The following is a 27,103-nucleotide window of genomic DNA, read 5'->3' on the forward strand; positions in this document are numbered from 1 at the left end:
CTCAAAGGCCTGCTTCTTTCTAGTGTTGTATTTCAGTATTCTGTATAGTTGGCTGAAGAGCATAAAATGGATACCAGTAAATTCCAGGCTATAGAAACTTTGTGTCAATGAGAGTTTTCATAGAATCACAGAATTGTTTAGGTTGGGAATGACCTTTAGAATCCTGAAGTCCAACTGTCAACCTAGCAACACCATGCTAACCATTGAACCGTACCCTCAAGTGCCATGTCCACACATAAGCAGGATGTTTGCAGGTAGACATCTAAGATCCTTGTTTAACAGTGAGTTGCTAACAAGACTTTTTCAACCAAATGAAGATGCCTATGATCTGCATTCACAGGAAACAGCTGCGCATCCTGCTGTTATTCAGATGATTATACAAGTATGCTAGTTGGGCAAGGATAACCACTGTTTTGTTAAATTTAGTGCAAAAGAGCCTGGATTACTTCTTTTGCCCACAGCAATATGAAAATCACAGACAGAAGGTATTTCCTGTACTGGATGAAAAACACCTATTGCTACCTTCAGGAGACTATTCTTGATTATGTCTATGCCTATATCATTTTTTGGCAACATTTTAAAATAGAAAAAAAAAAAAAAAAACAAACCCAAACTCTTAAAGTTTATACATTTCCTGACATTTACAAGTTCATTCTTTAATGTGAGCTTTTAAGGCCCTATTAAAAGAATCTAGTTAAGAGAAAAATTTAATAGAATGGAAAAAATTGGAAGAGGTAATCACAAGTGGATGGTGGAAACAGAAGCAGTCTGGTGAAGTTGATCACCCTTTCAGGATTTCATTATTAGCAGAATAATTCTCATAGTGGCTTTCATGGCTATAAGGAATTGAAATCATATCCCTGCATGTTTCCACCATGAAAGATAGTTTTAAACAGGATACACATAAATAGAAGTGCAAGCATTCAACAAAGGAAATTATTCCCAAATTCTTTCCAGTGTTGTTCTTCATATTTGGGGTAAGATTTTCTTGATTTGCTATGAACTAGATGGATGGTTACCTGGTAGAAAAAAGAGGGAGACATTAACAGTACATTGGGTCAGCTGTGTTTACCTGAGTAACACTACAAAATTAGAGATTCTCCAACCTATGTGGACAATGTTTTGCAATAGTGAATCTTCTCCCCCACAATGCCCAAGAAATTCTCTAATGTGTATGTGGAACCTTTCAAGCTGTTGTGTCTGTTGCCCCTTGTTACATTATTTGACACTAATGAAAAAAGAAATCTCCTACATTGTCTGTTTTTTCATTATTTTGTTTAATTTTATTCTTGATAAACCTAAACCTTAAGTCCTCAGTGTGTTTCAAAATTGTTTATTATATTTTGATTGCATGGTGACTCTTGCCTGTGCATAATAATATAGCTCTTTACCTTGAAACACTTACAAAATGATTGGTGCACAAGAACTAAATTTATACTAATATACTAAATGAGGTCTATTTCATAACCTTGAACCAAATAGCAAAGTCTGGCTACCTCTGTAAAACTTTCTTAGTGTTTAATCTTGGATGTTGTCAAATACACAAATGTGGGGATTCTGTGAGCTGTCTGGACTGTGCCTAGAGAGCTTGAAAACTGTTTGAAAATGCTACTTAACTTGACACCCCTAAAATCACAACCTATTGTTCTAGGATGCAGGGAAAAAAACAAGGCAGGCCTGCCCTTAAATGGGTTGAAAGTCTGTTTACTGTTGGTTTATTTAGGTGGGTTTAGCTTTGGTTTATTTATGTAGATACAGCAAAGCAATATGCTTCTGAAAATTTTTACCTAAGGCAGCCAGAAAGAGAGGATAACTGTTCTGTGTGTGAAATAATGCTGTTAATTATGGCTGTCAAGGTCTACTTGTGAAATCAGCACTTTAGTGCAAGAAGCTCAATTCTCAGATTAAGGATAAGAAATTCTTTGTTCATTTCTCAGTTTCATCATTGACTTTCAAGAAGTCACTTCATTACTCCATACTTGAGTTTCTCCACAGATTATTATTTCTGCTCTTTAATTTCAGGACTCTTGCAACTCTCATAGTACTGAGTGATAAAAATCTCCAAGACACCAATAGGAACATAAAAGAAGTTGTACACTAAAAATTTGCATGATGTCAACAGTCAGCTCCAGAAATCCTTTTCTTTAACAGTTTTATTCATGTCATTGCATAAATAAACAACAATGATAATATTATTTTCAAAGCTCATGAATGATTTTTTCGACAGGATAGTTTAGTATGATAGCTTCCCAGTCCCTAAACAGCAGAGAAAGCCCGGCTTTAAAAAAGACAAAATGTGTGTGCCATGCAAGGACAACATCAGAAGAAACCTAAATCCTTCTCAAGAGAAGAGAGCAACAATAGAAATCTTGCCAGCATGAAGAAAAGATGAAATATTTCTTTCAAACACGTAGAAGTTGAGCAAGTGAGAAAAAGATTATCTCATCACACTGACAAAGATCTTACCAAAGAATTTAAAGAAGCCAGAGCTTGAAAGCTATCCTCAGTGGGTCTCCTTCCTCCTTTGCTTACTGATGTGTAGCACCAAAGGAAAAGCAAACCAGGGTATTCATTATCAATTGTCTGAAATGTGCATGCAAGGGAAGATTGCTTAGAAATTTTCCTATTTTCATGGCCTCTGTGACTAGTTCCAAAATTATGTGCTTAGATCTAGATATGTGTCTGGGATACAATTTTCTCCCAAGGAGAATTTATAGGACACTTTTAGTTTCTGAAGATGAACTTGAGGAATGAGCACTAGCCATTAAGTTATATTTTGAAGAACAAAAAGTTTGGTCCAGCAATTTCATTTTACAGCAGATTTTGTAGCTTCTGCTTTGTGTCTTGTTTATTTTGCTGATGGCTGAACATAATTCCTCCCTCCCCCAAGTCTATGGTAAATCCAAGTAGTATACCTCAGGATTAGTGGGGCCAAAACCATCTATAATAAAACTGGCACAATACTATTAGAAACTGGTCATTTCTGAACATCAGAAAAGACATTAAAAAAAAAGCTTATTCAGGAAATTAAACCCAGGAAATTTAAAAATAAATAACTGTGTGAATAAAATAATTGAAAATGGGAATATTAAGATATGAAGAAAATAATCTCATAAATTAAAACATACTGGAGAACAGAGATTGAAAGCAATACAAACAATATTAATGGCATAAGATATGAAGAAAAAGAAAACTTATGTAATAAAATTAGCTGATAAAACTACAGAAATCCTAAAAAAATAGAAAACTGAAAGTTAATAAAAGCATCTAAAAGCTTTCTTTCAAGGCAAGAAATATTGTATGCTTTGACATGAATGACACTATCAGGACTATTTTTTCCATTTACTGGGAACAAACAGATGTAAAAAACCAGACAATGGAAGAAGCTAAATAGAAAATGCTAGAATGTTTTCATAACTGGTAATATTAAATGAGACAGAATTATTGGAAGTGTTACCTGTGGTGGGTTTGTTTCCTAAACCAGGACACTACCATGCAACTGGTGAGTGTGAAGAATTGTCATCTATTCCAATGGTAAGTATGGAGAAAAGACAAAAATCTTGCAGCCAAGTCTTGCATTTTTAAAGGGACAACAGGTAAACCAAATAAACACATGATTTTACCTATAAAGCAGAGGATGAACATAAAAGCAAACGTATCTTCCACGTTGTCAACATGGACATTGAAATCATATAAGTAATAATCTTAGAGATTCCAGATCCAACTGAGGAAATTCATAAATTCATTAAAGAACCTATGTTAGCTCTTGTAAAAATCTATAAATTAATTGTGAATCTTACAGAATTAATATGTGAAAAAAAATAAAAAAGGGGAAAAAGACATAAGACTGGTTGTGTGTTGATTTTTCAGGAAGAATGGAAGTATCCTCAGTACCACATCTATTTGACCCTTTTATAAATTTAAAGCACCATTTGTGTAGCTGTAGTGCAGCCAAACTTGATGTTGTCTTATGAGGAAGATTTTAGTTTCTGCCAAGTATTAAAGTATAATGAACTTAGTCTAATTTTTTTTAAAAAACAAGACAGTGTAATTCCAATATCTGTTTAAACATGCTGTAGTATACCAATGCATTATTGAATCAGAACTTAGCAAAGGATGAAAATTCAAGGGGTGACTTGTGAGAGTTTGCATGACTTTTTCAGAATGCTCTGGTTATAACTGTCTGCTCCAAGGTAGACATGGAGGAGGATTTAACTCTTCCAGATATTTAGGTTTGAGTTTTCTTGGGGTCTGAGAGTATTTCAACTGCCTTTTAATTACAGAGCAGAAATGATTTGATGCGTTGACATTCTAGTTTTGGTACTTCCAATTATGTCATTCTAGTCTATAGAAAAAGTCTTCTTCTGAGGCTGGAAATATTTCTTTTTAATCATTCTGTTTGGAATTTGAATGTTGAGTGTAATTCAAACAGACATGTAAAAATTATTTAGAGATTTTTTATTTCACGTCTGTAAAAAAGGAAGACTACTTCTGCAATTGACCAAGCATTGAGTCATGTCATAGTAGCCTCATTTCTAGGTGTGTTTGACAATACAGGCTAAGCACCTCATCTTGAATATTTATTTACCAGAAGAAAATGAAACACAAACAGTTCAAGTGAAGACACTACTTTTAGATCAAGATAGCATCTTAGACTAAATGTGTTAATTACATTGTATGATACTCGTATCTGTAGAATTAGTGTTAACCTGATTTCTTGCTTATGTATTATGTGGTCTTCAAAACACACCCTCTTTGGAAAAAAATATCCAATTTTTAGATTATTAATTTACAGCAGATTAATAAACAATGAAGTGTGACAGCAGCTAATAAGCAACATCCAAACCTCATAATACAATTTCTTTTTATGTAGCAACCACCCAAACAAATAGAAATGTCAGGTGGAAAAATGCAGAGTTTACCTATGTAGGGTCTTTAAATGATATAGAAGTGAAGCCCATCGTTAGCTAGAGAGGTGTTGAGTGGCAGAATGTGTGCCATAGGTGTGTAGGAAATGTGAGTGGGTAGGAATTAGGTAGATAAATGTGATTACATTCTACACACCCAAACATCTCCAATGTGTAAATGTTTCCACAAATAAATAATTCAAAATTATATGAATAGGTGCATGTGTTATAATTCACACTTCTCTCATTACTGGAGTGAGATAATGATTTTAATTGGATACAAAGCTATGCTGAGCTTTATTTCTGTCTGAAGAGGAAAAACAAACACAATACAAATCAGCAAAAACTTAGCACTTAAGGGGAAAAAAGTTGTATGATCCTGACATTATGCAACATATTAACTACTCACCCTTTTACTTAAAGTTGTATTTTGAAGAGTACCAGGAATGCTTTGTGATAGATCTGCCTTTATATTCTAATTAACTGGTGATAGCAAGGCAGTCAATGTTTAAGAAACAAACTCTGCTTTCTAACCACATCAATTCATGAAATCACCTCTTCTCCTAAGAGTGTGTGCTAAGAAATCAACACAATTAACAAAAGAAGAAAAACCTTTTTATGTTGTGAAATGCTATGAAAGTGCAGGTAATAGGAGAAGCTGTGCCATACTGGGAACCATCTGCCTGCAGTAATACCAGTACTTGAGTATGAAAAATCAATTAGTTTGAGTGGTTTCAGATTTCAGGCTTTTTAAAGAGCCTTGTGCTTGCTTTTATAGTAATTTAAAGACATTGTCACTGGCACTCTCAAAGTTAGTACTTAGCCTATAATCATGATTTCAGTGAAGAAAACAAAAAAGAACCCATCAAGCAGATCAGCTGTAAACGAAAAGGAAAAACAAGAAAAGAAAATTCAATAAAACATGCCATCAGCAAGGGACTTTCCCATTACATGAAATTTCTGGGGAAATATCAGCTGAATATTTTTACAATGTGTTTGTAGCAGATTCTTCTATAATCTTTTTCTGTTTCTGAAAAAGCTATTTCAACCACCTTACTGGAAGTTAATATTTGACTGCTCATGCCCTACATGTTGGAAAACCTGGAGTGATAGAGTGATAGAAACAGGGGATTGTTTTTCTTCTTATTTTTTGATTTGACTCACTGTCTTCAGGGAAAAAAACCAACCAACCAACCAACAAACCAACCAACCAAAAAATCTGGATTTCCTATTTCTTCTTCTTCAAAATTTGTTTAATACATTTTAAGGCTCTGTGGATCCAGATTTTAAGATGGGGGGGGGGGGGAGTTTGTTCCCTCATGCAAAATTTTATATTCTTCTATTGCAGATTTCATTGTTGTTAGCAAATGTGATTTAGGCGCTGTCTTCATTACACTTCTAATCTTTTATAGCAGTGTGATTTTTGATGAGAAAACATTGTCACAAGAAAATCCTGTGATTTGTGCTGAGGCTCTGGATTTTTCTTGATAAGAGGTATTTATAGAGCTGGCAAATGTCCAAAACAATGATGATTTTCCCTTGAGCTCATGAGTCCAAAACTATGTTCAGGCCTAAAGTTTCATTCTGATTTAGCAGTGGTTTCAGGTATGGTGACATCTTTCACAGTCTCCAAGTCACAGAAAAAGAGACACCTGGAGTGAAAGGAAGCAGGGATTTTAACCCAGTGTGCCCCAAATTCATGACCATGTAGTCATTTCCATGCTGCCCCATGGAAATTGAAATATTTATATGACTGTAGAAGACCTCCTACAGGCATGATTAGAAGAGCAAATAAATAGTTTGGTAATTTCCTTCAGGGAAACTATGTTCCCATAAAATGCTTTGTTTTTCAAAAATCCCCATCTGCTAATGAAAGTCTGTGGGTTTTGGAGATGCTTTTCCCCCATTTTTTTTCCCTTTGGCTAGGTCTAGTATTGTTGTGTCATGCTATAGCTACTGCAGTTGAAAGTGTTTTGTTGCAGAACCCATGAGCATAGACTATATTAGACACAGAAGTGCCATCAAGGTTTGCATGAGAGTGGTCTGGCATGCTTGAGGCAATGAGGCATAAGTGGAAACAGAAACTTCAATTGCCTCTATCACATCCCTGGGGTGTTGTGAGGCAAAGCACAGCTAAGCCGTGCCTCCGACACCTCAAAATCTCAGGAGTATGTTATCCAATTATCTCATGGCAACCACCCCCCCAGAGCCCTCTCTGCTACTAGGAAACACTTTGATGGTGTCTGGAAAAAGATATTTTTGGAAGAGGAGGAAGAAGTTGTTTAGAAGAGAGAATTGCTGTAATCTGTGCATTGTGTTGCTAAGTTGGAAAAGAGAGACAAAATGTTGTTCCAAATTTGCTGGTTTCTGTAGATGTTAAGAAAATGCGCTTCAGCACCGATCTCCCCACATTTCAGCCAAATTCTCACTAAATTTTCTTGTAGAGGACTAAAAATGATTAGGTGTCATAAGAAACTGAGCAAGCTGCTGTAGGGTGTTCATAAAGTAAGCTGTGTAAATGATTTAGAGCTCAGCAACTTTTCCTACGCTCTCACCCTCCACAACCGTGATGCAACTTGCTCCTCTGTCCACAGCAGAGTGGGTTCTGTAGTATGCAAGATTTACTGCTGTAAGATGACATTATATTTTACCACAGGAACAGTGCTTGTTACCCTCATCTTAACATCAACAGTTGCAGTCTTGCTGTGGCAGGGGGATAAAATTATAACAGCCCACACGCATTCCTGGCAAAGCGCACGTACAGAAACACTGATGCAGGGACAGAACAGGTTGGGACTAAAAGACATTATTATTGGAGCTAAGCCTCCCCTTAAACGTGAGGAGAAGCAGATGGCAAGAGCTGCTCTCTGCTTTGGCAAGGCCTCTGAGCAATACCATTGTAAAACACCCAGGGTGCAGATTGCATCCAGGAACCCATACCAACCCAGGCTCAATTTAAAGGCAATGTCCCAGCCACTTTACAGAGGTAGTTGCAGTCCTTAGGTGCTTACTCTGTCAACCAGTGAAAACCTTTGTTTATTTCCCCACCACATTCAGGAGAGCTACTTGAAGAGAAAGTATGACCTCAATTCAGATGTTTCAGGGTGGCAGAGAGGTGGAGCTGACAGTAACTTTAAATCACCTTTAAGGATGATTCACCATGCCTCATTAGCTATTATTCTCAGTTGTGTAGCTGGGATAACTATGAGAGTTTATTGGAATGTTGCAAAAGTTTACATTATCCACCATTTTTTCCCCCTACTTATGTTAGTGGTAATGCAGCCTATCTCTAAGTCCAGATTGAAAGCCAGATTTGATTCAGCTTTCTTACTATAGGATTTTCCTTCTTGTTTTATAGTTAGTAACGCTGGATCTTAATGAAATTTAGATTATTGCTTTGCAGATGAAATCATTAAATACTCTGCTTATTTCTCCTTTCAAGAACTGGATGCTCTTTTGTTGGCCTCTTGCTAAAACAAGTACAAATCTCAGAGCTTTAGGTAAGTTTTAGTCAGCAGATTCAAACAGACGTTTTCCTGATTTCCTTGAGTATTCCTCCCTTCTTATAAAGCCAATTGATCCTGTGGGATCCAGTGACTACCTCTAAATTATGTGCCACTGCAGCACCCTTAGTTACAGCTCAGGAGTTTTTGAATCTGAACATAAATCAAAACTTTCTTTCTTCACTGCTACAAAATAGGCAACTTCAAACTCCTTCTCAGATTCAAATCCCTATTAGAGCATGGGACAGCTATGAGGAAGAATGCAGAAGGCCCCTTGTTATCACAGAGCTAACTGTGATATATGCTACATAGAAACTCTTGACATTCCTTTTTGTCATTTCCATGCTCAATAATAATGCATGACAAGATTTAGCCTGGCACAAGTATATTGTCTGTCAAAGGCGCTTCAAGATTTTATTTGACTTTTAGTCAGCTCACATTACCCCAGGCTGTTTGATACACAGAGCACAAAGCAGCTTAACACTGTTGCTATTAATGTACAAACTGCACTGAAAACACTTCATTAAACAGCCTACTGCAGTGTAATTGTTTAATAATATTTTGATTAGGTTGTTTAGTAGACAACCCTTGCTGTAAAACATTTCTTTCTGTCAAGTGACTCCTTATCAAAAGGTAAGGTAAAAAAGCTCAGAATAGTCTTATTTTCTTAAAGCTAAAGTCAGAAAAGTTCAACTTTTTTTCTTATCTTTGGTTAGCTTTTATGCTGTTTGGTTGTTTTTCCCCAAAGTATTTATGAAATCCATTTAGCTTTAGCTGCTGTTAGTGAAGATCTATTCCAAGTTATTAAGAAAGAAGTGCAAACACGGACTTCTTCAAATACAGACAACAAATCATCCAGCTGAACTATTCAGGAATCTTGATCCAAGTTCATTGTTCTTCCAATAGTAACGTGTACAGCCTTCAACAATCTCTTCAAGCCTGGCAGATTCTCTAAGGAGCCGTGGCCTTCTTCACATTCTTAAAATAAGACAAAGTTCTGGTTTGGCTTTCAGTAGGTATTTGTATGGACATTGCCATAACATTAACAAAAAGTACCTGACAAGATTTGCCATTGACAGCAATTTCCCAGAAGTTACATGAAAGATTATTCAAACCTTGAACAAAGTATGAGATAATACAAAAAAATTGTTTTACAAGAAAGAACTGAAAATCTTGATCTTCTTAGTATAGAAAAGGATGTAAAGTGTTTTGACTGTCTCATGTAAACAAAAGATAGAAAGAATAGATAAGCCAGGGTGACATAGGAATGAATGGATATACGTCAGGCAACACTGAGCTGAGAATGAGAATATTTTTATCTTTGTTACAGTATAGATTTGGCGTAGATATTAATTAAGTCCAGTACAGACAAATAGAAAAAACAACCCTTCAAGAGTTACAAAGGTAGGGACAGTTGTAGGACATGGTGGCTTTGACAGCAAGAACATGAACTGAAAGACCTAAAATGTAATTTTCTATCCTGTATTTCAACAAAAATGAGACCAGAACATGTTGAGAGAATACAACCTCAGAACTGCCAAGACTTTGAATACAGAGCATTGAAACCAATTATCAAGAAACTGTAATTTTCCTACATTTCTAGAAATATTTTATAGATCAGAGATGGAGTAAATTGAGGATTAAAGATAGGTAGCTCATGTTGCTAAAGTGATATGTCTGCTAAAGTGTTAGAGACCTATAATTTCTATGACTTACGTTTGTCTCCTTTTAAGAAATGCTAACTTAATAAACAAAGATTTTGTAGATATAGATTTTAAAAAATCCCTTTCATTAAATAAATAGTCTCTAAACATTACTGCAGTAGCTTGCTTCCTGCAGTATCTGAGGGATGTATTGAAAATAGTGGACAGTGAAGTGCCAAGAGTCTTCCAGCTTCCTTCTCTCTGGCTCTAGAAGAGCTAGAGTGTCTTGAAGGAGACGTCCTTTTCAACTGCTCAAGTTGTAGTACCTCAGCAGTGACTGCCATTTTTATTTGAAAACTGAAACCTCTAAGTGAAGCCATACACTAAGTTAATGTAAAAAAATATTTACTAGATTTTATTTCATAGAAAAATTGACTGCAATATTTTACTTTCCAGCTATGCAAAGTCACACCAAGACATAGTTTCAATTGTTTCTCCCTCAAGATACCTACAAAGAAGACAAACTATTCTGTATTGTTCACTCTTATGACAGTTTTGGCCAGGAGATATGGAAAATATTTTCTTTTCATGTTGCAGTTTTCCCTCCAGGATCCACAATCAGAGGAGGACAGATGGTCAAATATGCTACTTCTCTGTAAAACGAAGTGAGGGTGCTAGTAGTTTATCCTGAAATAAAAAAAGTAATATGAACTTTATGCCCTACTGTATCAATAGAAATTTCAAATTCCCTTGAGTGATAGCTGTTTGTGAGTTTTTTGGTGTCATAGAAACAGTTAAAATAGTAAAAATATCTAAACTTTATGGGGAGGACAATATCTTCTTCTTTACCTGACAAAGGGACAGCTAGGACAGGGAAAGTCTATGGCCTAAGAGGTTGCAGTGTCTCAGGCCTTTATTGGGACATTTAGTGCAATGACATTGTACCAGGTGAAAACCTAATAAAGGAATGATGTTCAGTTTTGACCACTTTTCTGTACTACATCTATTTTAATTATAGTATTGCTTTGCCTTTTCAGCTTCTGGCTCACCTGTTGGATCTTCCTCAGAATTCTTAAAAAATATAAGAAATCTTTTCACTTAAATGCCACTAATTTTTGCTACATTAATCATTTCTATCATAAGCAGATTCCTTCAAGTAATACAACAAAAAGTGTTTCAGTTTACTGCAACAGACAATAATACATTCATCAGTTGTTCTAAAAATGCTTAAATTTCCTAGTGGGAAATTGAAACACTAGGAAGCATATTTTACTGAACTATATCTTTTATATCAAAATAGATATATAAAATATACATTCATATTATAAGTAAAAATGAAGGAAAAAATTCAGCCAAAATGAAACAAAACTAAAATAACTAAAATATCTTCTTTGTTTCTCCAAATTTATGAAAACTGGCATAATTTTAGTAGGTAATAGAGATGGTAATTATTGAATTGATCTTGGTTAAAGTGATTTGGCTTTATAAATGGGCATAATTTAAAAGTATTTGATAAAAGAAATAAAAAAAGATTCTCCATTTTGTATACAGAATTTGGAGTGGGAGTATGAGGAATTGTTTCATTGACAGCTTATGGAAAGTATAAATTAAGTATCCTGTGTAAGAAATAGGAAGGAGAATTTCATTCAGCTTTGAGTTCCCAAAAGCACCATCAAACTTTCAGCTTCAGACTCACTCCAAAATCCATGGGTGCTCGTCCAACAGGTTAAAAAAATTGAGCAGTTGGGAAATGCACAATTTATGTTTTTGTAATCTGGAAGAGGGGAGTCAAAAAGAATCAATGGCTTGCTGCATGTTTGAAAAATGGTACTGGAAATGGAACTGAAAACTGCATTGGAAGGCACCATTCATCGATAAGGAACAATTTGGCCTGATACTAGAAATATTGCTTCTTACTGTGAAGGTATTTAATCCTTGAAAATGATTGTCAAGTAATGCTGCAGAATTTCTGTTCCTGGATGATTTTTTAAGGAACAAGGTGCTGAAACATTTGTTAGCGATTACTTTTGCAATGAGACGAAAACATTGATCTCTTGTAATTCCTTCCTGTTGAATATTGTATAAGTTTCTTCATCGTTATCTCCTTAGCTCTTTGCTTCTTCCCATGACTGATTCTTCTCTGCCTAGCTGGATTGCCCCTTAAAACCTGGACAGTTTTAAAAGATGAAAAATGTCTATAACCATGTAGAACCATGTATACCACACTGGATAAAAATATAAATGAACTTTGGTCAGAACTAGTTTGTATAGTATTAGTACCATAAAGCTTCACATTCCTTCATTGCTATCTTACTCTGTGTGTTGTTACTCTAAAGCCATCCTCACAAACAGAACAAAGTAATGTAATGTGCTTAGCCCAGCCTGGTATCTCCACAACATTTTCACACTATAAACATGAATTAATTATAAAAAAGTAGCAGTGCAACAGATAGCACATAAATTAGTGCTGTCTATCACATAGACATTCAAGCTCTGATTTGGAGAGGGGGGTTATTGCTTTTTTAAAAAATCGTTATGTATGGTCAATTCATAAAAAATTTAAAAGCATTTCTTAAAAAACACTACAGGGTTTTTTGTGTATTTTTACATGTTAAATTACACATTTAAGACATTACTCATAGAACAGCCAGAGATACAATCTCACTAATAGGTAAAATTATTCAATATTTAATAAAGTATAATTCCTTCCTTATTTTCTCATTGCTTTTGTAAGTGGGCACACTTTTATACACCTGATGTCTATTAGAAAACTTTTATAGGTGCTATATTTTTTCCACTGAATTTTCTCATAATAACCTCAGACAGCTCCACTCAATTTAGACCTTTTTCTGAGAAGAATTAAGAGACAGATTATTGATTGGTTCTCCAATGAAGGTTTCTGGCAGATAGAGTGGAAATAGATTTGCCTGTTAGTCACCTACTCAAAGAATATATCCCATTGGTTTGAATAACTCGGCTGGAATACAGGGCTGGACTTCTTTAGTCAATTTAGAGAAAGCATTTGACTGTATGTATACTTTACATCACTATTCTTTAGGGGATTCTTGTGGGGTTTTTGATTTGGGTTGAGTTGATTTTTTAAATATTTTTATTCTGAAAAATTAAGTAGTTTCAATTTGCATGAAGTACTGAAACTTTTACTGGAATAGCACTAACAACTTTCCTACCTGGAATGAAAATAGAGAACATAAAAATTCTGAGGAGCAAGAGAATGTTTTTGTGCTCACTAGCATGCCAATAATATTAAAGTACACTTCCAACTAAGTCCATTTATCTAGTTACACTTCATGTCTATGTCCTTGGAACAGCCGGGGTGCTGCCTGGACTGCATTTGGATGAACTGAGCTTCTCAGCATTCTGTACAAGCCTTGATCATGAATGTTTTCCAGATACTGAGCTTTCATACAATATAAATTTTAGCAGTAATTTTTATTATGACAGTGTAGCTGAAATTTTGCTAGTAAACAGTGTGGTATAGACAATGTAGTTTGCATTTCTGTATAAAGTGGTTTTGACTGCAATGTCAGTGTATGAATAAGAATGTATGTTCATAAGAATAGCTACCCATCTCTGGGACCAAATATATGTTGTGTTTCACTAAGCTGTGCATTATGAATGATCTTAAAAAATAAGGGAGGGAAAAGGTTATAGTCACCAATGAGTTATTAGATAATGGGATCTAATCTTCCTCAGTCACATATTCTTAAGCACTTACATAATGTCTGTTTTCAATCAGTAACCCCAAAAATCACAGCCCTTGTTTCACTGAAATCAGTGAAAAAGAGGACTCTAATTTTTATAGAGCTGTGATTTTAATGTGCTGACTACAACATTGGTGTTTTGTTTTGGGAAATAGTAAAAATAAAAAAAAAAAAATCAAGAATAATTTTTTTTTGCTTGGGCAAAGTAATCCTTAAACCAAACCTTTGGAAATGCATAGGTAACAAAATACTACTACCGCTAGGAAACTCTTCTAGAAAACCTATTCAGTCCCAAAAAGCTATTGTGGTCTGGACACACTCACTCCTGTGGGTTTCCCTCAGGGGTGAAGGCCAAAATTTCTAGTTTTGTTCACTGGGGAAGGGGAAGCATCTTAAAGTTATGAGATTTGAAAACATAGCTAAAGCCTATAAAAAGACAATAAATAATGAGAGGAAAAAAGAAACAGTGATGAATGAATAGCCTATTGAGTCATCTCTTTCAAAAGATTATACAGAAAAAATACTTTCCAGTACTGGAAAAAGTTAAAATATTTCACCAGAACAAGGTCTTCTCTTTCCTTCCTTTTGAATTTTATGTAATTCAGGTACTAGTCCTCTTGCCAATGTAATTCTTTCATGTCTGCTGTACTGTTCAAGTACTGGTTCAAGTGCTTCTGGCAGCTGTGCAGAGGGGTTGTATAGGTTTGCTATTGTATAGCTTTCCTATTTCCCTCTCATTTTAATTCCCTTCTTTGTCTCAATGTCTCATTCAATCTTACTTACTCTTTTAGTCTCTTTTATAGACCATTCTTTTTTTTTGTTATTTATTTTGAATTGGCTTATATGAATGTTTATTGGCTTATACATGTATACATTTCCTACAGTGTGAAAAGATTGCACCAAAGTTTCCAATATTTGCCTTCTCTGCCAGCATTAAATGTTTCCCTTCTTAATGCTTCAATAATTGTTAGTATTTCATTTTAAAAAGAACTCAAGAATATTCATCTTGATGCCTTAAGTATTTAGCTTTTGTATTTTTCAGACCCTATACTGCATTAGTGTATAACTCTGAACTCCATATAGAGTGTTAGTAAGCTCTCTTCACATTTTGGTCAGATAAACCAGTCCTTCCAGGACTGGGAAGCCAGGAAACCTCATAGCCTCAGGCCTTGAAAAGTATAAACAAAAGTGAATTGGGAGAAAAAGCAAACATGGGGAATATGACTTCATTACCTGAAGATATAATTGGACAATGAATATCTAATATGCAAATAGAACAAACTTATATCTGTCTGAAAAAATCCTGACCATCTATCTTGGGTGTAGCTTCTGCAAGGCTTTTGCACTGTCCAAGGTATACCTATTGAGGGTCTTTAATAAATTCCTACTTTAACTCTGTCTAGCCTCTGTTCTAGGTAGCCAGCCTAAAGCATCAACCTCAGTATAGCAAAAGTGGACTCAAAAGGGACTAACAGACAGAGATATTTACAGTGCAATATTAACCTTTGGTCTGTTCATCTGGAATAAGCCTCTTTTTTAAAACAGGGCTTTTAACCTCATGAAAGCTGATCTACTTCAATCTACATTCAATCTACTGATTTGAGCTTTTGTTCAATGGTACATTTTGCATTTTACTCATCAGGAAATACTGAGGGTATGTGTCTTATGTTCTCCAAAAATCCATTTTTCCCCTCTATTTTTTTACTTGACTTTTTCACTTTCTCACAGTCTGTCATGACATTTATCTGCCTATGCTGCCATATGTATATATAAAACATATCTCACAATATCATTTATTAAGAGCTTTCACCTATTTCTCATTTTAAAGGACATTCCATTCATTGTATATGCACAGAGAAATGCACACACTCCACACCCCCATTTACCTAGTTCATAATATTTTTTTTCTTTTCAAGAGGGGACATCTTCCTGTTTAGCATTTCAGATGGATTTGCAAGGTGAAAGACTTTAGCCACTTGAATGCCACAGATTCTGAAAGTAGTGATGGTGAACTGGGATGATGAGCACATTATAAAAAATCTCCCTAACTTTCTTGCGTTGGAAGGGGATGTCACCATCATACATGCTGAATGTTTCTGGTTTGTGTTCTGGAGAGATCTCCAAGAGTAATAGCTATTTTACTTTTAAGAGGGTATGTGTCTCTAACGCCATCAATGAGTATTTGGTTAAAAAAGGCCAAGCAACCCCCAGCCTTGAAGTGCAGCTAATGTGGATATGAAAACTTAGCTCAAACTCTTTTGTTTAGCCAATCTGTTCTGTACATCATTACCACATTCTTACCTTCAATGTATCTTCAATATTCATAGAATTTCTTATGCTGTCAGATAAGGAAAAGTTTATGGTGTTGCACAATTTGATTTTTGAAGGTATTTTCTCAGGTTAATGGGAACTAATTATGGGAGTATGAGGAAGGGAAACAACAAAACATAAAGATACCAGACTTCATAAAGAAAGACTTTCTGGGTAGATTTTGATCATGTTGAGCATTACCTTGTTCTAAAAGACAGAAAAGGAAAGGCAGGCCTGAACATAAACTGTTTACTTTTCAGATCTATTTTTCTTCTAAATCCTTTCAAGTAATATTACTCTTTAAAAAGCACAAGTCATAGATATGATATGATTGTTTCTGCTGGGGGAAAAGTACAGGTGCTAAATAAAAGATAAACATTGCATGATCTTAGATAAAAGTGGCAGCAGGAGAAAAAAAAATCTGCCTGAAGAGAGACAGGTCATCTTGAAAGACTTAAGAGTGATCCTGTAAAGAATGTGTGGAAGAGGTAAGACTCAAACCAAACATGAAAATGACATGTGATTCCCTTAAGCAGTCTTTGAAGATCAAAAGTATTCACGAAAACTTTTTCACCATAGCAGGAGGGATCTTCAAGTTGAAGTTGGGTCAATCTGTTGGGTCCTCTGCTTTAAGGGTCTCACGTTTAAGATTTATGATTTGCCCTGTCACTCTTTGTCATAGTGCCAACAAGCGAGGTGCAGAAATGTCTAGGAACCCACCATACACTTTGCCACAATCCCACATTCTCAAAACACTAGGATAATATATATCATTACAATTCAAATATTGAAAAATATGTCTTTTTTATGTGAGACAAATGGTTAACATTCCTTTCTCTTTATTAGCCCCTTGATTTTGATCAGAGGGCATTAAAGTGAAGAAATTAATTTCAAAACCAAAAATATACAAACATACAAAGCCCACCACAATGAAATAAAAAAAATAAAATAGTAGAACTATTTTTGTCATGCTATTGCCCATCACTTACCTGTGAAACTTTCTGTGAGTCTCTGGAGCTTATCACATGCTATTGGAGCTTCAGGACATCTTCAGCAGATATCTTAGTAAGAAAGCATTGCTATTTTAATAACTGTAAGAGTGATGGTATTTCACAGGTATCTTAAAATATACAGTTTTCATCAATACATGTTTAAAAATTATACATTTGTTGTGTTACATTTTCAAGGTTCACCATCTTTTGCTTTATGCTTAGGATTTCTGTTTTGATTTTTTTCTGTTGTTGCCTTTTTTGCTTTCTACTGATGGTAACTCTTTATTTAAAGCATTTTTCTTTCCCATGAAACTTTTAATCCAGAAATGTTTTCTTTCCTATGAAACTTTTCATCCTTTTTATCATGTCTGCTTCAGAACTAAACAGCTTAAATAGTCTCTAAACTAAGGAAGAAATCATCTCCATATAAGTTAATGAAGTAAAAGAATGTAAGAAGGCCAGAACGACTACATATTTTATTCTGTGGTTTCTGTGGCTTTCTTTTACTTATTGATGGCCCTGAATTATTACAGAATCAACAATAGGCTATATTTCACAGGACATTACACTTCACATAAGAAGTGAAAGAACTAAAAACCAAAAAAAAAAGATGTAGAAAACATAATTATAGATTAATAGTTGTGACCTCTGTGTGTGACAAAAAATTTTGGTGTTAATATGGTGGAAAGATGCAATTACTGACAAACAATCATCAGGTTGGAAATGGACAGTACAAGTCCAGGAAGGGTAGAATGTAGGATTCAGCATTCCTCAAGTCCTAAGTGAGTAACTGAACAATATTTGTCCATTGGGGCAACTAAAATATCTATGTGAATATTCTTTGTTATAAAAGGATGAATTCAGAATTAATAGAAAAAATAGAGGAAAGAGGAAATTAAAAAGGAATTCTTTACAAAAACTGTCAACAGTAAATGGTTCTGATTGTTCTAGATATCTAAACTAATTTACAAGCTTTTCTAATAGGCTGCACAAATCAATAGAATGGGCAAAATTAACTCACATCTACTATCTATTATTCATGGAGTATCCTATTAAAAGAACATAGAAACTACATTTTTTCATGCTCCTTGATACTTCTGATAACTTACAGTTATTTTACCTTTTCCTAGGTTGAAGTCACAGATTTTAAATAAAAGAAAATAATTTGAAAAACATTGTTAGAAAGCAAATGAACAAACAAGTGGTCTACAAAGTCCTTGGAACTAAAGACTATGCATGTTTTTCTTTTGAAGTGTAGGTCCAGAAATAAGTTGAAGGTAACAAAATCCTCTACTTTAGCCCTGTTAGTCAAGTACAAGTAAGGTTTATGTTGGAGTATCCAAGCTGTTTATTGAGTCTATATATCACTTGTGTACACTATGTACAAATCACACCAGTGATGTATGAAGTTGTACCTGAAAGGCAGACCTGTGAAATGGAAATCTAGCTGTGGCCAGGTTTTGCCAGAATTCCACTAACCCTAATTTCTCTGTGAAGCAATTCCAAGCATGTTCTAGCCTGCAGCTAAATAAAGGACAAGCTAAGAATCAAGGAAAAGGACATGAGACAGGACCTTCATTTCAGAGTCTGGATTCTAATTTCAAAAATGTCAAAGTAAATGGAAAGGGATTTTTATTTAAATAGAACTATGGCCTTGGCTAAAGATTTCATGAAGCAAAGGTGAGAACAGAATGCCAAGCAGGCAAGGAAGACAATATGAAAGGCAAAAAAAATCAAACCAAAAAAACCCCCAAGAAACAAACAACAACAACAACAAAAAATAAAAAACCAAAAAAATACAAAACCAAAAAACAAAAACCAACAAAAAAGACAAAAACCCCAACACATTACCAGAAGCTATTGCAATTTGCTGAATACTTTTTTTCAACATTAGGTTAGGCTTTTGTTGAGAGCATTTAATAAGCTTTCTAGGAGACAATTTGTAGATGTGTAAGGCCAGACTAAATGATCCCTTATGATATGAAGATCTATATTTAATAACCCTGTGAGGTTGTTATTAGACATTCTCAAAGACTGAGCATGTCTAGAAACACTGTACCCTAGAGTATAACACCAGCAAGAGAAACCAGACAACAAAGGTAATCTGGAATGGCTGGCCACCTACAGAGGGTCCTGAGGGGGCAAAGACATTAAGTGTCCAGTTATTTTGTCCTCTCTCAAGGACCCTGGTACCACTCATTTACAGCAAGACACATCATGAGCATCTTCACTCTGCTGTAAAATTAACAGGAGACTACAGTCAGACAATGCACAACTCAGCTCAGGGTTTGAAAACTCAGGTCAAGTAAGGATCTTCAGTTCAAACTCAAAAGATATAATCTAAAATAATAGAAGAGAACAAGAAGAAATGGAAGGCATACTGAGATGCCAAAACTGAAACCGAAAAGTTTTTATTTTCAGCAGTCACTGTTACAATGAGGATCTTTTTAAAAGAAACATTTTATTGTCATCAATTGATATGATAAAGATATTTCTGAAAGGCATCAGCAATAGAGTATCTCAATATGGATTAAATATAGCTAACAGATTGATAGAATATATATATATTTTAAATATCTTGACACTGGTGAGTTACTAATGAAACAGGAAAAGAAAAATCAAATCATTGAAGGGGGAAAAAAGATTTGGGTATACAGTTTACTGAAATATTATCAGGACAACAAAAAGATGTGCTTACTCTCTCCATTATTTGGTCTGCACAAATATCAGCTGTGGATGGTTGAGTAAATGGTAAACATTCATAATTAGGAATTGTGAGATTTACATATTGAAATTAAAATCTTCTGAAAAATGAGATCCTTATACTATTTCATTAATTTTCCTTAGGCCTATGGGCAGTTCCCATTCCTTTATGTATTTATTTTTAAAGTAAACTTAAATAATTCTGACAGGAGGACAAATGAAAAAGAACTAACAAGCTTTTTTTCCACTTCTGGGGTCAGAAATATCTTCCACTGCTCTACAGTTGAATTAGCAATCACTAAAATTATACAAGTGTAACCAAAATAATGGATACTACTATTTCCACTGGGATGCAGATGAAATAATTTTGGTTCCCATCCTCCTTCCCAGGAGAGGAAACGTGAGAAACTGAGAGTGGTTGAGGTGAAAATTTTGTTGAGAAGATCTGAGAACGTCTCATGACTGGATGATTGAATTCAGGACACCATTTTTTGTCAGACAGGTATATAATCTCTAGGTTTAGGATGGGAAGGCACCTCTCATATCAGTGATTAATATTAAAGGTAAATAATGTGTAATGATAAGTCAAATAAATTTTCTGTTTAGTGATTTACAGCTGCATAGAGAAGCTGAAAAGGGATGCCAAATTCTTATGAAAGTCAAGGGTCATGAATCAATTGGATCAATCAGAAGCACTTACATTTTCAGACAATTTCTTACTAAGCATCCATCAGATTCATGATATGCTTATTCACATTGAAAAGTGCCGTTTTCCAAGTGAAATTTAATATCGTGTCTCAAATGGGAGAGGTTCCTGTGTCTGAATTAAGTAATGCTCTGGAAAGCAAGTGATTAAATGAAATAATTTCTAAAGAAAGAGGTCAGGTATACAAATATGGGTTTGTTTGTTTGCTTGTTTGTTTGTTTGTTTTATGAGCAATTTTGAAAAAATTATTTTGATAATTTTATTGCAGTTTATTATTTTAACGTATTCTTTATTTTTTTTTTTATGAAAAATCAAGCCTCCTTGGGTTTGGATAAAATTATTTTCTTTTTTTCTTTTTCTTTTTTTAAATCATTTTGTAGCATTCTCTTGAGGCAATACTGAAAAGCATGTATGGATTTTTTCTTAAAGCCCATTATGCACAATACTTTTGAACTTCAGCAAAGATATTAAACATAGAAACCTCTCACTTACTTGTCTTCAGTTCCATAATACATTTTTGCTTTTCTGGAATTATTATAGTCGTCCTTCAGAACAGTTAAAGTTACAGAAAGTGACCAATGATAAGATGACAAGTTTTGCACCTGACAAAGGATTAAAGCTCCCTGGGAAAAGAATTGCCCAATACCTATGCTTGTACAATGACAGAAGCATTTGGATATGTTCAGGTGCTACAACAGGAATAAAAATCTCTTGATAGAAGCTTTTTTTACCACAGATCACTCTTCATCAGCTCAATACTTGAAAGTCTGTTCCTAAAGGAAACACTGTGTTCCACCATTTGTTCTCAAAAACTATTCTGAAATTAAAACTGTCTTTATTAAAGAAATTGGGTTGACTTAACTGGTTGTTTCAGAGACAGCCAGACCCTCCAAGGTCAGTTTGTCTTCACTGACAGAGCTAGGCAGAGTTATACAGAGCTACTGGAAAATAATAGCAGCACTGATACAATTTGGGGTTTTTTAATTTAGTTTTTTTTCATTATTTGGAAAATAAAAAGAGAATAATGCAGCAGAAGATGAAAATCCTTTCATCCTCAGTTACAACAAATAAAATTTGTGGATGTAGATACTGCTGGCATTTTGGCTATTTTCTAATGCCGCTGGCTGGGCTACGGGGTGTACCCAGGAGCTGCATTAAAGCCGGATAGCTCAGCTCTGAGGGGGGCTAACCAGCCCAAGCTCTGGCAGTGCACCCAGCCTATGCCTTAGCTAGCCTTTAGTGATATACAGCTCAGTGATTATCAGCTCATGAGTGATTTCAGCTCTTTAGGCTAGCTAGGCTTGGCTGGGGCACCCAGCAGGCACTCGCAAGACCGGGAAAGAGAGGAGAGCGCTGTATGAGGTTCCAAGACGATGTCTTTATTGGTCTTCTTCGTAGCTCTTCCACGGAGTGTCTCGAAGGGTCTCAGGGACAGCGGCTCCAACGAGCCGGGCAGAAACAGGGGTTTATATAGGGTTAGGGAGGATTGAGAATTGTCCAATGGTAAGGGTTAAAGGAAAGTGACCTATAGCTTTACAGAGAGATAAGCTAGGGTCCGAGAGCGGGAGAGAGGGGCTCCTTTTGTTCAGTCATCCTGACTCAGCATCCTGTTTCTGAACGCCAAGGCAGGCTCGCAGGGCCTGTGCCTGCTACAATTTTCCACTGCAGGCAAACTAAAAATTTCTTCTAAGATCAGGGCTTTAATGGAATTTTGAGGCTATGCTAGAAATTCAGAATTAAGAACACTGGGTAATTAGATTTCCACTGAAAACAAAATAGGGATAGCTGACATTGTTCGGCAGTTTTCATTATGAAAACTAATAGCACTGCAAGACTTTGAAGTCTGAGCAGGAGTCCCAGTTTATATATGTGATATGTGGATTCAGTTGGAAACTCCCAATTGCACAGCAAAGCTCAATTTTTCTTCCACTTTGTGCAGTTTGCATCCCACTGTACTGGCAGCTTGACTGTGGATAAAATTTGAGGTGTTAGCTCTACATTAAAAGAGTAATATAATGAGAGCAGTAATAGATGCAGACTGATTTATCATTGCAGGACAAATCACTCTGTTTCTGTGTACCACTGGAAGTACAGAATAAGTAAAAAATAAATTGGTGAAAGCACAAACTCAACTTGTAGAGTTTTTCATTATGGGTTTTTTATTTGCTTCTTAGAAACAGTATTTCTTCAGAATAAGCACAACCCATTTTTTATTTTGTGTGATGTGAAAAACAAAACTAAATAATTCGATTAAATTACCATTCAGAAACTTGTTGAGCTTTACTTTGCAAATGTGGATCTGCTTGAGAAACACAAGGGACCCCGTGAACACCTGCAGAAATGAATCACTGTGCTTTGTGTGTGTTTGTAGATAGTTATTTGACATGTTGCCTCATTGAGATATAAATAAGACAGATAACCCAATTAGATTTTTTTTCACACATAATAATAAAAGCTGTGCTTTGTCCTTTGCACATGGCTTTGAGTGGTTGCAATTCCACTGAAGTAATGTTTTCATGTTTTGCCTCATAACCATGAGGACTAAGACCTTAACTTTTACATAAAAGCTTGGATTAACACCTAATTTATTTATTCCAAAGTATATATTAAAAAAAAAAACTTACAAAAATAAAAATAAAGGGATAGAAAAGAAAAAAAAAAGTGCATAAAAAAGGACAATCTACACAAGACCTGTGAAAGAAATAAAACACAAATTGCAACCTTCTTACTTTGTCAGAATGCATGAGACACTTTATGACTCTAAATCCACCAGGAACAGAGGGAGGATGCAGACAAGTAATACAGTTTCACCAAGATTTCCGTTGTTTGATCTTAGTAAATTGTTGCTAAAATAATTGCTATTAACATTGGTTACCATTTGAATAGCTGAGAGCTTTAAATCACAGTACCTATGAATAAAGTGGTCAAATTACTACACAGTGAAATAAAAGTTGGTTTGCAGAAGAACAATCTACCTCTAGGCTAATTAGCCCTTCAAGCTGGATGATTTAGACAAACTGATATTGTCTTGTAGGCTTCTCTTGCAGACTTGAAAGATTCTCAAGGTTTGTAGGTGTAGGACCACATAACACAGGGATGCCGAATAGGGCAGCTGAACATGGATCTCAATGTCTTTGTGGGTCTGTCTGCACAAGTCCTTTAAAACCTGAATTAAGACTGGTCTGAAGTGAATCTTACAGTTGTTTTCAGTAACCATTGTTTGGTACAAATTGCTTTAAAAACATTTTAAAATTGTAGCCTTATTTATACTATTTTTTATTTCCATTGTATTTCCATTTGTAGCATTTTGCTACACCATAGTATAACGTTTCACAATCGTTGCTATGGATTAAACTTAGATTTTTATTTAATTGTAACCAGTAGTCTAATATAAAAAACCTTTTCTCTGAGTTCAGTGCTGCTTGTCCTTCTTTTACTGTAAACCACTGTGCTGATCTTTTGATGGATCAGCAATTCTTCAAGCGGGCAGACAATGAAACATAGATTAATGACTCATGACTGACAACAGTTTCATTTGTTTAATCTCTCATAACTGCAGTAATTATAGATTCAAAATAGTACTGACATGTTTTTAAAAAAATATTTTAAAGTTTGGTTTGGAATTTTAAGAACATTTTACATGCTGGATTCTCAGGAAAGTGAAGACATCAATTCAGAGATTCAGAAGTTGGAGCAAAACTTTTCTTTTCTTGCTCTGGAGTCCAAAAATCATTGCAGTCCTTCAAAAGTTGTTCCTTGCACATGTGAATTCATCTCCTTGTTTTCCCTGCGGTAATGAACTCTACCTACAAGAGAACATACTAACAACCTTATTATGAGGTTATCTAAACTGTATTTCTTTCAACCTCTTGTTACTTCTTCACGACAAGACAGAATATTTTAGGCTGAATATCATACATTGTTTAACCTTCAACTAGAAGATTTTTAATTTACTTTACATGGAAAAAAAGAAAGTAGAAAACAACTAAGTCTGAGATAAACTTTATTTTGTTGTTTGTTACTATTTCTGTTCTTTTATTCATATGCTAAGCTAAAACATAGAAAAAGTTGTTTATTTTTTTATAATTTATTCCTTACGTCTATTCTGAGCTCTCTTCTCTGAGCTCTACTGATCTTTGCTTGGGTCTTATCTTTGCAGAGTGCCTACTGGGGAATATAACACAAGCAGCCTCTGACATTTGCACCATTGTTCTGTGGCACATCAACATTTGTAATATCCATACAGAATATTTTGTTGCCCATGGCATACTGCAAGTCTAGGGGTTATTTTATGCTGTCAGTTGCTCTTTATTCCTTAACTCCATGATGTGCAGGAGATCCCCAGAAACTAATGCTCTTCTAAAACTATGTCAGTGTTAAAGCACTTACAACAAACTGAACAGCAAAATGCTATATTAGCTCCAAGTATGCACACCAGGGTTCCATGGGCAATCAAACTTGCTGGAATTAAAGGTCAAAAGATCAGGACTGTAACTTTAAGCAACCCTGGGGAAGGCAACAATCTTCCACCTTTGTTGTATTATGCAAGCTGTCCATGATCACAGAAAGTGAAAAACAGCTATCAGATCACAGGATCTTTTCAGAGCTAGAAGCACCTGCAGTTAGGAACAAAAGAATTCACAAAGCCCTCCTTTCATAAGGGAGGGCTTAGTAGCACTCCTTTCAGTGTGCTGCTCTTTGGTAAATGTGCGTACAGTCATCTCAGCAGAAGACAATATAATGGACACTTACATTTTGTAATAAATCATTTTCCTGTGTTCAGGTTGTCAGAGGAGAAAGTAGCAAATTAATTTATTGAAAAAAATAAAATCCAGAACATTGAAAGAAGTTTGCATTTTAAAGCAAACATTTATTAGCGAACAGTCACTGGACTAAAAGAAATGACAGAGTAAAATAAATGCAAAGAAGCTAGATTAGCTATCATTTCAGAAATAGGAAGAAAAGAGTGAAAATATGCCCAAAATGTGTGTTGTGACTTTCCTAATCCTATCTGATTATGGAGTACCTACACTGGCTCCCAGGGAGGGATAGTGAGACATGGATATGAGCAGCCTGTCTAACACTAGTAAGAGTGATGAACACCAATTGCCGAGATATTCAGGCTAAATCTGTACTCTATGTAATACAGTTAATTCTAAAAGCAGTACATACTCTTGCTCAGTGTTATATTGTTGCCTATATTAGCATTTTAATTTTAATCAGAACTGCAGTTTTCACTCAGCTGTCCTGATAATCCTACTTACCGCTTGTTATTGCACATATAAATTAGCATGAGCTCAGAGATCACAACCCGGGCTCCTTTCTGATGAAATTAAACCAGAAGATGTGCTTCATGAGTGCACCTAAATGCTCTCTGCCTGCTAATAGACATAAGTTCCTGGAAATGGACTAGAATAAAATGAAATTAAATCCACCAAAATATACACAGTAAACCTATCAACTCTCTGGCATTAACTGCTTTGTTCAACACCTGCTTCTGTTGCACTGCCAAAGTAGACACAAGGTTTACCTTCACTATTCCACCATGCAATCTGCAGCATCCAATGTTTCTCCTTACAAACTAAGGGTAGGTGAGCCTCAGACTACTTATAGATCTCATCAGTTTTGCTGCATGGTGAAATCAGGACTCATTTGCTTACACACCTGTATAAGAGACTGAAATATTAATGGTTAATGACAATCAATTGGCCCTTTGCAGAAGCAGCAGGGCGCTTTGCTAAGGCCAGGTTTGCACCCCTCAATCTAATAGGCAGGGAGAGCTTTTTGTGTGCTTATGATCGACACAGGACAGAGGGGATGCACTCCCACCACCTGAGAATGACCATAAATCTTTGTTTAGCAACAAAACAATCTTTGTTTAGCAACCCCCTGGATTTTGTGTGCCAGACTGGGGGAAAGGCTGATAAGAAAAACATCCTACAGAGGTGGGATAATGCTTTTTATCATGACAGTGTCCTCTCTTACACAAGTGGTTCAGGTGTGAAACTCCCCTCTGGGGGAGGTATGGGCACAAATAGGCCTGAAGGTATTCATCCTTTCCAAAGGGACATACCTGGCTCAATTACATGAGAAGCACCTGTCATGTCTTAGAAGGTATCATAACACATCAAAGTCACTCAAAGTGCCCTCTGGCACATTTCTAGGACCTTCCACCAGAGAACTGCTCAGGATCTACTGTGTTACAACATACATTGGAAAACTTTCCCCCAGGGGGAGGTACCTTGGTGTTCCCACCTGAATGTTTATTAACTGGCTGAACTTTGGGTTCTGTGGGCTTCCCCACCCCTGACAGATCAGGACATCTAAATGGCAACAACGAAGTCTCATTACCAGATCCACTAAATCTTTCCTCTCCTCTATCTGCCTCTTGTCCTTTCTTTATCTTTCTTTCTTTTCCTTGTATATTTTCTTTAGCAATATTTTTCCACAATATAAATTGTTGCCTTTCTACAGAAAATAGACAGAACATTACAAACCTCCTTTCAACTGCAATGAAATTGTTCTAAAATAAACCTGCCATATATGTACCTAAGCATCAGACATTCAGTGTCATTTCACTCTAATCCACCCTGAGGGATCTATTAACAAGAACCTCA

The sequence above is a fragment of the Fringilla coelebs genome, assembly GCF_963513975.1.
Source record: "Fringilla coelebs genome assembly, chromosome: 3".
In the NCBI taxonomy this organism is placed as follows: domain Eukaryota; kingdom Metazoa; phylum Chordata; class Aves; order Passeriformes; family Fringillidae; genus Fringilla; species Fringilla coelebs.